This window comes from Equus przewalskii, chromosome 1, assembly GCF_037783145.1.
Source record: "Equus przewalskii isolate Varuska chromosome 1, EquPr2, whole genome shotgun sequence".
NCBI classification, from domain to species: Eukaryota; Metazoa; Chordata; class Mammalia; order Perissodactyla; family Equidae; genus Equus; species Equus przewalskii.
The window spans coordinates 110,561,140-110,573,971 of record NC_091831.1 but is presented as its reverse complement, the minus strand read 5'-3'; the positions used below and the strand labels follow the sequence as shown (position 1 = coordinate 110,573,971).

General features: G+C 38.1%; 1 long non-coding RNA gene across 11 annotated transcripts in view; it reads left to right on the top strand.

Annotated features, from left to right (window-relative positions):
- The window catches only part of LOC103565380 (uncharacterized), a 160,994-nt gene that overhangs the window by 3,361 nt on the left and 144,801 nt on the right, over positions 1-12,832 (top strand). For all 11 annotated transcript variants that reach the window (XR_011525934.1, XR_011525938.1, XR_011525939.1 and 8 more), the window contains exon 2: positions 9,565-9,626. This is a non-coding gene — a long non-coding RNA (uncharacterized lncRNA). The remainder of the gene's footprint in view (positions 1-9,564; positions 9,627-12,832) is intronic.

Below are 12,832 nucleotides of genomic sequence, written 5' to 3'. Positions count from 1 at the left end.
TTACTGTGGTATTTCCACCTGGAAGCAGTACTCCCAGGGGATTGGAATTTGGTATATATTTTTTATTGTAAACTAAATTCCACACCTTATTCAGATTTCCTCAGGTTTTTCCTAATGTCCTTTTCTTGTTGCAAGATACCACATGTATTATGTTCAGTAGTCATGTCTCTTTAGTCTCCACTTGGCTATGACAATTTGGGCATTTTTTTGGTTTTGTTTTTTACTTTTTACCATGTTTATACTTTTTGCAGTGATCATTAAGTACTTTTAAAATTTAAAATTCAGTATTTTGATAAAACAAAATTATACTTCGTTCTCAACTCTAATGTACTTGATTGTCTAGTTTCTTGACCCATCATACACTCTTTGTAGCCTGCTGTTTTTGAGAACTCCGACCACTCTCCTCATAACTTCCTGGCTGCTCTACCGCATTAAGAAGCTGGCCTTGGTTGCCAGAGAAGGCATGATGGGCTTTCTGTGCCTTACAGACAACCCAGAGAGCTGCCATTTTGGCTCACTCATCTACTTGAGGACAATTTTATCAGTTTATAAGCCTGACTGAGCATATCCTGCAATTGAGAAGTAAATATACAGAAAAGGAGACTTCATCAGTAAACTTGGCTATAAGGACCGTGCCACTAGACCTTGATGTGTCTCCCAACCATTCCATTTTTTCCGAAGTCTAGACTTATCCCTGAGTAAAACACTCAAGGATAGGAGCTTACAGGATACCAAGTCTGGATTAAAAATGCTATCTATACAACTAGAGCTGGACGATCTGCAAAAACTGATCAGAACTCATACATCACACCATATACAAAAATAAACTCAAAGTGGATCAAAGGAATAAATGTAAGAGTTCAAAATATAAATTTCTTAGGAGAAAACATAGGTGTAAAACTGTGTGACTTTGACTTACACAATATTTTCTTACTTATGATACCTAATGCAAAAGCAAAAGGAAAAAATAGATAAATTGGACTTCATCACAATTATATAAAAGGTTTTGCTTCAGGGACACTATTAAGAAAATGAAGAAAAACCCAGCAGAATGGTAGAAAATAGTTTCAAATGATATGGCTTATATAGGAAGTCTTACAACTCAGCAAAAGAAAGACAAAAAAAAAAACTTTAAATGGGCAAAGGATTTGAATAGACAACTAACCAAAAAATGATAAACAAATGGCCAATCAGCACATGAAAAGATGCTTAACATCATCAGTCATCAGGGAAATGCAAATGAATAACTCAATGAGATAGCACTTCACACTCTCTAGGAGGGCTATAATCAGAAAGACAATAACAAGTGTTATGGAGGATGTGAAGAAATTGGAACCCTCATAAATCACTGATAAGAATGTAGAATAATGCAGCCACTTTGGAAAAGAGTTTGAGGGTACCTAAAAATTTAACCATAAAGTTACCCTATGACCCACAATTCTATCCCAAAAGAAGTGAAAATATACATCTACAAAAAAACTTGTACATGAATTTTCATAGCAGCTTTATTATAATAGTTGAAAATTGGAAACATCCCAAATGTCTATAAACTGATGAATGAATGAACAAAATATGATGTGGTATGGCACATCTTATACAATGGAATATCATTTGACCATAAAAGGGAAGGAAGTATTGATTCATGCTATAAAATAGACGAACCCTGAAAATATGCTAAGTGAAAGAATCTGAACACAAAAGGCCACATTTTGTATGAGTCCATTTATATGAAGTGTTCAGAATAGGCAAATCCATAGAGACAGAAAGCTGATTAGTGATTGTCAGGGAATGGGGGAGGGGTGATGGGGAGTGACTACTAAATGTTAGGGAGTTTCTTTATAGGATGCTTAAATGTTCTGAAATTAGATAGGGGATGTTTGGGATGATTGTAAAACTGTGAATATACTAAAAAGCACTGAATTGTGCAATTTTGAAAAGGTAGATTTTATGATACTGCATTATAAATCAGTTTTTTTAACTCAGTTGAGGGACATTCTATAAAATACCTGACTAGTAATCCCAAAACTGTCAAGGGCATCAAAAACAAAGAAGTCTGAGAAACTTTCTGAGTCTTTTCACAACCAAGAAGATCACTGAGATAGGAGTGGTAAATGTAATGTGTTATCCTGGATGAGATCCTGGAACAGAAAAAGGACATTAGGGAGAAACTGAGGACATCTGAATAAAATATGACCTTCAGTTAATAATAATGAACCAATATTTGTTCATTATTTTGTAACAAATGTACCATACTAATGTAAGATGTTGATAATAGGGGAATATATGTATGAGGAATAAGGGAACTCTGTAATTTCTTTGAAATATTATGTAAATTTAAAACTGTTCTGAAATAAGTTAATTAAGGGAAAAAAACTGATCAAGAAAGGATATACAAAAATGTCCTAATTTAGTCACTGACTAAGGAGAAGAAGCCTGGCAGACAAGGGTAGAAGAGTGATGTCCCACTGAAGAATCTCAGTAACTCTAATTTTTAAAAAGATTTCTGTCATTTAAATTTATGAATTGTACCAAATAAAAAGCAAACAAGCAAACAGTACAGAAAAAGTCATTCAAGGAAACTTGTCTGGCAAAAAGACACAATAAACAAGGTTAAAAGAAAAGAGATAGGAGTACCTATTTGCAATATACTTAGATAATAAATTAATATCCATTGGCTACATCAGGAATTCATAGAAATCAATAAGGAAAAGGGAATTTGAAAGAAAAAGTGCAAGGATGCACAGTCATTCTGAAGTGTTTGGTCTTTGTGATTGCTCCACTCTGCATCTATTGCAGCTCTCTCTAGCTGGGTGGTCCTTCCTACTTTGTGCTTTTGACACAGCATGTGGACTCCCCACCTCTGGCTTTACCAGTCCTGTAGCAGGTGAAAAACAAAGAACACCAGGCTTACTCCCTGGCAGTGGAGCCCATCCCTCCTTCACTATCAAACCCCAGCCCACCATCGGGAAGAGAGGGGGGCAGGCAGGCGAATACTGGAAGATGTTGAGAATCAGCAGGACAAAATGTTACATTCTAACCATGAAGTCTTTGGATTTCAAACACACACTTTGTGGTCCCTAGAAAATCTGCTGCTTGGACAAGATCTGCACAAATCCCAACAGCATTATTTTTAGTTTTCTTGATTTTTCAAACAGTCCAAATAAACAGTGATAATTTCAAATACACAGACAGTGTTTTCTGAGGTAACTGGATCAATCTTAGTGAAAAAGTTTGTGGGCAGGGAGGAGCAAAGAGAATGTTTTGTTTTGAAGGTAATTTCTATTTTGAGGTTGTTGTTAAATGGTGAAATACTGATAAAACATTAATACATTCTTGTAGAAAAGAGAGTGGTAGGTTGAGATGTTTTGACTCATGTAAATTGTTTTGTATTTCCTGAATTTGAGGCAAGTATAAAGTCATGCCCAGACATGAAAATAAGATATGCTGGGGGACCAGCCTCGTGGCCAAGGGGTTAAGTTCACGTGCTCTGCTTTGGTGGCCCAGGGTTTTGCCGATTCAGACCTGGGCGCGGACATGGCACCACTCATCAGGCCATGCTGAGGCAGCGTCCCATGTAGCATAACCAGAGGAACTCATAACTAGAATATACAACTATGTTCTGGGAGGCTTTGGGGAGAAGAAGAAGGAAAAAAAAAAGGTTGGCAACAGTTGTTAGCTGAGGTGCCAATCTTTAAAAAAATAATAAATAAAATAAAAATTCAGAACCAGAAATTTAAGGCAATAAAACTGTAAAGACTACACAGTTTGAAGTTTGCATTCTATGTGAGCAGCTATTTTTATTTACTTTACAAATACATATTCTGCTTTCTATGCACCAGGTGATTTTACAGGCACTTTAACATTAGTCCAAGTAACAACTATATGAGTTATTTCCTATTCCATCCCTTTTACACATTAGGAAACTGAGGCCCAGAGAGGTGAAGAACCACAAAAAAATTCATACAGCTCACACGTAGGTGAACCCTGATTGAAGCCTAGCACTCTGGTTCCCATGACCCTGCTCTTAACCTCTATCCTATGCTGTGATTACAGTCTACTAAGGGTAATGACTTTCTTCATTATAATTTTTATTCCACAAAGGGTTTGCACAAATCCATATATATGAACCTAAAGTCCAAGAAGAAAGCTGGGTGAAAAAACAAAACAGGACATACATACTTTCAGCAGGAAAGCCCAAAAGCTGCCCTGACAGGCTCCTTTCTCAAGGCACTGGTGGCAGCCTTTTACTATGTGCATAACTGGTTCACAAGAAAGCTGACCAGGAGAGAGAAATCTTTGCCATAGGCTCCCTCTCCAAGTCTGGGGAATAACAGGAGGAAGATTCTCCTAATAGCAGCAGGCTTCTTGGAAAAATCTAAGGAACAGTTATAGAAGAGGCTGAGCAAAGGAAAAAGAGTTCCCACTCCTCTTGAGAATGCTGAAACAAAAAAGACACTCTTACTCACTACTTTTGCACACATTCTCACTGTGTCCAGGCTTTAGATAAGAACACCCTAGATGGCAAAAAACTATGCTAGATCCCATCTACTGCCTGTACGTTTTTCAAATGGTAGACAGGGAATCAAAAGAAAGATTATTTTGTGACAAATGAAAATTATATTAAGTTCAAATTTCAGTGTCTATAAATAAAGTGCAATTCGAACACAGCTGAATAGAAAAATTCAGTCTCCCTCCTGAGTAGGCAAAAACCCAGTTCTCCACCTCCTATGTGTTTCTCCTTTAATCTCACACTACTACCAGTCACTCAGACTACTTCATTTCTAACACTTCTATCACCAAATGTGAGGGGATTTTCTCTGAACCAAGCAATTCTCCAAGACTGGATGTCCTACAACTTAACTCAACTCTGATACTATCTACATGGACATAGCATCAGATCCCATAGGTGGAGGGCTCAGTCCAATGAGACTGCCCCCCCCTTCAGATGCCAATCACAAGTAGTAGAGCCCCAGGTTACCCACAACTTCTTTTTGACTTGGCTACAAATTGGAGGTTCCCATGTCCATCTCTTCCTCCCTTGGGTTCTATTAATTTGCTAGAGCAGATCCCAGAATTCAGGGAAACATTTATCAGTTTGTTAAAGGGTGTGATAAAGGATACAGATGAACAGCCAGATGAAGAGATACATACAGTAAGGTCTGGAAGGGTTCCAAGCACTAGACCTTCTGTCCCCGTGGAGTTGGGGCACATCATCTTCCCAGTACTAGGATGTGTTTGCCAACCTGGAAGCTCTCTGAACCTCATACATTTGGAATTTTTATGGAGGCTTCCTCACATAGGCATGATCAATTATTAAGTCCATTTCCAGCCCCTCTCCCCTCTCTGAAAGATGAGAGGTGGGACTGAAAATTCCAAGCTTCTAATCATGGCTTGGTCTTTCTGGTGACCAGCCCCCCTCGAGGAGCCCACTTGCAGTTACCTCATTGGAAGAAAAGATGTTCCTAGTGCTCTTATCACTTAGGAATTTACTAAGCTTTTAGGAGCCCTGTGTGAGGGACAGGACTCAAAGACCAAATATTAGAACAGGAGATGCTCCTAATGTTCTTACCACTTAGAAAATTACAAGGGTCTTAGGAGGTCTGTGCCAGGAACTGCGAGCAAAGACCAATATATATATTTTCTATTATCTCACAACAGCCATGCCCATTTGTTTACATATCATCTATGGCTACAACTCAAGTGGACGGTTGAACAGTTATAACTGATGGCATTCAGGACCCACTACCCCAAAATATGGCACTTTGGCATATTGAATATTTTAAGCTGAAGGGTTTGAGAAAATGGCAGAAGCAGGAAGGTCACTTTGATCTTCCCTCTACTCTTCTCTTCTGAAATAGGTCATATACATCTCTTGTGAGAGGTGCCCTCCCTATACCTGGAGGGAAAGAGCATCCTTATTTCCAAAGACAAAGGGAAGCCAAGAAAAATCTGAACAAACAAGCCTTGCTAAATTTCCCCATTTACTACTCTAACCTCATACTCTTTGACCTATCATATTTCCACATGACTGCTCACTTCATCAAAGCTAGCATAAAAACAGTCAAGCCTAAGTGTTTATTTGGGTCTTCATTTCCTTAAAAATGAAGGCTCCCATGACACATAAAACTTATCAAATAAATTTGCATGACCTTATCAGTTTAATTTTCTGACCCAGTCAGAGATCTTAAGAGAGTTGAGGAAAACTTTTTCCTCCCTGACACAGTAGAAACCATATGGTCCACAAAGACAAAAATATATACTATCTGGCTGTGATGATAATTTTTTGTGTCAAATTGACTAGGCCACAGTACCAATATATTTGGTCAAAAACCAATTTGTATGTTCCTGTGAAGATATTTTTTATATGGGATTAACATTTAAATCAGTAGACTTAGAATAAAGCAGATTATTCTCCATCATGTCAATGAGCCTCATTCAATCAATTGAAGGTCTTAAGAGAAAATTGACTGAGGTCCCTCTAAGAAAGATAGAATTCTGCCAACAGACTGGTTTTGGAATCAAGCTGCAACATCAACCCTTCCCTGGGTCTCTATCCTGCAAGCCTACCCTATGGGATTTTGGACTTGCCAGCCTCTAAAATAACATGAATCAGTTCCTTAGAGTAAATCTCAATCTTTCTCTCTTTCAAAATAGCTCTCTCAAAATAAAAAGAGAGAGAGATCAATGCTATGTACATACCCTATTGGTTCTGTTTCTCAGGAGAACTCTGACTAATACAGATTTTAGTACTGAGAGTGGTTCTAAAGGAACAGAATCTTAAGGATGAATTTTCTGAATTGGTTCTGAGGTTTCTGCAATTGGTCCTTTAATCTGATTAGATTTAAAGACATTAATAACCCTATATCCAGTAGTAAAGAGAGCATTGATAGTCCACGGTATGATGTAGCAATAAAGATATGCAAAATATCACCTTTGGATACCCCAATCACATACTTACAAGAAACAAGGTTCTGGATGACCACGGATATGATACCCTCAAAACATTTTTCTCATATTAACAGCTGAAATGAGATTGGCTGATTATATGGCCTCATAGAGATGCCCTATGATCATATAACAGAGGAAGAGAAAACTCAGGCCTGCATGATATGCAGACACCACCTGAAAGTAGACAGCTCCAGGACTATGGTCCCTTTCTGGGATGTTCCTGAAGGAGAGTGGTAAAAGGAAATCCTTCCAGTGGGCAGAACTTCCAGAAGTGCACCTAATTGTTCACTTTGCTTAGAAGAAATGGCCAGACATGTGATTATATACTGATTGGAAAAGCTGTAGCCATGGTTTGGCTGGATGGGTAAGGAATTACAAGGAACATGATGGGAAAACTGGTGACAAGGAGGCCTACCAAAGAGGTATATAAATAGAATGCTCTAAACAGGCAAACAATGTGAAGATATTTGTGTTCCATGTGAATGTTTGCCAAAGGATCATCTCAGCAGAGAATTTTAATAATCAAAGGAACAGTATGATTCATTCCGTGGATACCAGTCAACTTCTTTCCCCAGCCACCAACGTCATTGCCCAACAGACTCATGAACAAAGAGGCCATGGTGCCAGGGATGGAGATTATATGTGGGCTCAGCAGCACGGGCTTCCACTCACCAAGGTTAACCTCGCTACAGCCACTGCTGAGACTCCAATCTGCCAGCAGCAGAAATTAACACTGAGTCCCTGATATGGCACCATTCCTGGGGGTGATCAGTCAGGTACCTGGTAGCAGGTTAATTACATTGGACTGCTTCCATCATGGAAGGGGAAGCATTTTGTCCTTATTGGAGTAGATGTTTACTCTGGATACAGATTTGCCTTCCCTGCATGCAATACTTCTGCCAAAACTACCATCCGTGGACTCACAGAATGCTGTATCCATTGTCATGGTATTCCACATAGCATTGTTTCTGATTAAAGAACTCACTTCAAAGTGATGGGGTTCAGGACATTCTATCCCCAAGTATGGCATCTTGGCATATTAAATATTTTAGTCTGAAGAAGTTTGACAAAACGACAGAAGCAGGAAGGTCATACTTACCTCACCTGCACCTCACCCATCTTCCCTGAAACAGGCCATAAAACCCTCATGTGAGAGATGCCTTCCCTATATCTGGAGGAATGGAGCATCCTCATCTCCAAAGACAAAGGGACACTGAGAAAAATCTGAACAAGCAAGCCTTTCTAAATTTTCCCCAGTTTACTGCAATTACCTCATACTCCTTAACCTATCATACTCCTCCATGACTGCCCACACTTCAACAAACCTAGCATAAATATCCTCAGGTCTAACTTTCTTTAAGTCTTCATTTCTTTTTTTTTTTTTCCTGCCTTATCTCTCCAACCCCGCCCCCACCTCGCCCCCGCCCCCCACCCCGTACATAGTTGTATATCTTAGTTGCAGGTCCTTCCAGTTGTGGGATGTGAGTCTTCATTTCTTTATTAAGGCTTCTGTGTCACATAAAACTTATATTAAAAAAATTTGCATGCTTTTCTTCTGTTACTCTGCCTTTATCATTTTAATTGTCAGACCCAGCCAGGGACCCTAAGAAGGTCAAAGAAAACTTTTTCCTCCCCTACAACAGCAAATGACGTGCAGCAATTGACCCATGTTCATGGAATTCACTCATTTTATCATGTTCCCCACCATCCTAAATCAGCTGGCTTGGTAGAAGGGTGCTGATGCATTGCCAGCTAGTGGCAATACCTTGCAAGGCTGTGGCAAGGTTCTCTGGGAGGCTGTACATGATATGAATCAGCATTCATTATATGATTCAGTTTCTCTGATAGCCAGGATTCACAGGTCCAGGAATCAAAGGGTAGAGATGGGAGTGGCACCATTCACTATTAACCCTGGTGACCCACTAGCAAAATTTTTACTTCCTGTCCACACGACCTATGCTCTACCTGCCTAGTGATCTTAGTTCCAAAGGGAAGGATACTTCAAACAGAAGACACAACAATGATTCCACTGAACTGGAAGTTGAGACTTCCATCTAGCTACTTTGGGTTCCTCATGTCTCTGAGTCAACAAATCAAGGAGCTACTCTGCTGGCTGGAGTGACTGATCCTAATTACCAATGGGAAATTGGACTACAATGCCACAGTAGAGGTACTGAAGAGTATGTCTGAAATATAGGAGACCGCTTAGGGCATCTCATGGTATTACTATACCCTGTAATTAAAGCCAATGGAAAACTCCAATAACCAGGCAAGACTACAAATAGCCCAGACCCTTTAGGAATGAAGCTTTGGTCACCCCACCACATAAAGAACAACAACCAGCTGAGGTGCTTGCTGAAGGCAAAGGGCATACAGAATGCGTAGTGGAAGAAGTTATAAATCCCATCTCCAACCATGTGATAGTTACAGAAAGGAGGACTGTAATAGTGATAAGTATTTCTTCCTTATTTTGGTATGACTAAGTTTGTGTGGGTGTATGTTCATATATATCTTTGTTTTCTTCCCTCTCCTATCTCCTTATCATATAAAATAAGATGTAGTAACTTTTTATCATAGTATTTCAGTATTGTTAACTTTATATTATTTCACTTTCAGGATACCAAGGAAAAGAATCAACCTCACTCAAAGACTGCATTCTATTCTCTTCTGGGGAAGGGGTGAGTGAGTTTTTAGTTTTACGCTAGACAGTTGTATCATGTTAGGCAGAAGTATGACATTGCTAGTGTCTTTATTTGGAAATGAAGCATGGATTAAGGAGATGTATATGGGTGCCAAGCTGACAAAGTGTGAAAATTACCATGTGATGTTCATTTTATGTGACAACTTGGCTAGGCCACAGTGCCCATATATTTAGTTAAACATCAGCCTGGATGTGGCTGTGAAGGTGTTTTTTGGATAAGATTAACATTTAAATCAGTAGACCTGTAGTAAACTGGCCTGTCAGAGAAAAAGTTTGCTGATCTCTACCCTAGTCACTTGACCTATATCACAAATTTGTCAGGGATTCCTGGTCAGAATAGTGTGATTAACAATCTTCTTCATTGTATTTATTCCTATGTGCCATACTAAAAATGCTTATTTTGAAATGTAAAGCCTAAAAAATATTTTTAAAAAAGAATGCAAAACATATAGACCAAAGGAATAGAGAGACCAGAAATAAATGTTTGCATATAGGTCAAATGATTTCAACAAGGGTGCAAAGGCCATTCATGGGGAAAGGACAGTGTTTTCAACACATGGTGTTGGGAAAATTGGATATCCACATGCAAAAGAAATGAAGTAGAACCCTTTACATAATACAGAAAATTAACTTGCAATGGGTCACAGACCTAAATTTAAGAACTAAAACTATACATTTCTTAGAAAACATTAGGGAATGCTTCAGGACACTATATTTGGCAATGATTTCTTGGATATGACATCTAGAGTACACTAAATAAAAGAAAAATCTTTGAATAGGAGTACATCAAAATTAAAATCTTCTGGTGCATCAAATCAAAGTGAAAAAGCAATGCACAGGGTGGGAGAAAATATTCCAAATCATAGCATATAAGAAGTTAATATCAAAAATATATGAAGAGTTCCTACAACTCAACAACAACAAAAAGAACCTTATTATGAAATGGGCAAAATACTTGAATATACATTTCTCCAAAAAAAGATATACCAATCAGTAAAAATCAGTATACAATGACATACCACGTTACACCCATTAGGATGGCTATTATGTTAAAAATGAAAAACAGAAAATAAACATTGGCAAGGATGTAGAGAAATTAAAATCTTGTGCCTTGCTATTGGGAATGTAAAATTCTGCTTCAGCTATGGGTACATTTGTATGTTGTTTCCAAAAAAAGTAAAAATAGGTTTATCATATGTGGTATGTATATATAGTATATACATACAATAGAATATTACTCGGCCTTACAAAGGAATGGATTCTTACACATGGCTACAACATGGAACCTTGAGGACATTATGTGAGTAAAATATTTCAGAGAGCAAAGTACAAATAATGAATGATTCCACATATATGAGATACCTAAAATAGTTAAATTCATAGAGACAGAAAGTAGAATAGTCATTGCCAGGGGCTAGGGATAGGGACAAATGGGGAATTGTTATTTAATAGGTACAGAGTTTCAGTTTTGCAAGATGAAAAAAGTTCTGGAGATATATAGTTGATGATATGACACACTTAATGCCGCTGAGCTGTACACTTAAGAATTGTTAAGATGGTAAATTTTTTGTAATATGTACTTTAGCACAATAAAAAAATAGTGCAAACAATTATGATGAATGAGGAAATTATTAGATTCATAAAATGCAAGTCCAGATGCAAATTTTTAAAATACTAAAAAGTGTCAGTATATTAAACATTTCCAGGAAATTTATTTTGGTTCTGTTAATAGCTTATAAGTTATTGGTAAAATATATATATATATTTTATCAACAATGAGTTCTGTTGAGAATTAAAAATAAGTAAAATATGTTGTTAGCCCCACTTTCCTGTCCTCAACCATCATTAGTCCATTGGTCCAAACATGCAATGTGCTCAAGTCCAACTCCCCTCCCACCAAGATTCTGGTTCTCAACTCCCTCACAGTTCAGTACCCACCACCATTTTACCAGATATCAGAAATCTGGTTCCCTGAAAGTTATGGCACCAAGCTTCCTTCCAACTCTTGATGACAAAGGGCATGTTAAGCTGTCCCTGATTCTTAGAGACAAATTTTACTCAAAATTATGGAATATAAATAAGTGTGTCTTTTAGCAGGAGGTTCATTAATTACACAATTCACAGGACACTCATGGGAATCTTCAGTGGGAAGGAGAAGAAAGAGTGCAAAAGGGAGAAAGACTATAAACAACACAATTCATAATATTTCTCTGCCTTGTCCCAAAAAGCAAACACCCGCAGTTCACTTTTCCCAAAAACAGGAAGGACCTTCTAATGCCTAACCTTAATTTGGGGCAACTTTTGAGATTCCATTAGTCTGAAAGCCCTCCTGTTTAAAACTTCCCGGGATTGCATTCGCTCCACACAGGCCACACACACTGGAGGTGACATATTCAGAACAAAGTGATCTCCAATTCAGTGACAGTGTGGGTCACTCCCCTTGGAACATTTCCTTCCCCCTCTTCCCTGCTTTTTCCCCAAAATGCTTCCCACTTCACTTCATGCTCAAGACAAGAGATACTCCCCATTCCTCCATGGGCCTTTCACATTCAAATCTAAGTTCAGACTCTTGCCTGCAGCCTAGAACATTTTTCTCTCCATGCTTGTCTCAGCTGGGACAGCACAACATTCAAGAAGCCTCTCAGGAGGTTTTTGAAGGCAGAGACACCTTAATATAAAACACATTCCCCATGCCAGTACTTCTATCTAGATTTCAAATAAACCTATCAATAAAACAAAATCTATCTTCCGCCAGATTGAAACCTCTAAGATAAATTTGTGATCTCCCATAACATACACACAAGTAACTGAGTGCCTGCCTTCATATGGGCTTTCAGCAAAAATAGTTTAATTGTATAAATCAGAGGTGAGCAACCCTTTTCTGTAAAGAGCCAGATAGTAAATATTTTAAACTTTAAGAGCCACAGGTCTCTGTTGCAACTACTCAACTTTGCTGATGTAGTGTAAAAGCGGTGATACACAATGTGTAACTGAATGGGCATGACTGTAGTCCAATACAACTTTACTTATGGACACTGAAATTTAAAGAAATAGTTCTTTTCTTTTGATTATTTTTAACTACTTAAAAACATAAAAATCAATTTCAGCTCACAAGCCATATACATACGGGGAGCAGTCGGGATTTGGCAATAGGTTGTCTTTTGTTAACCCCCAGTATAAAAG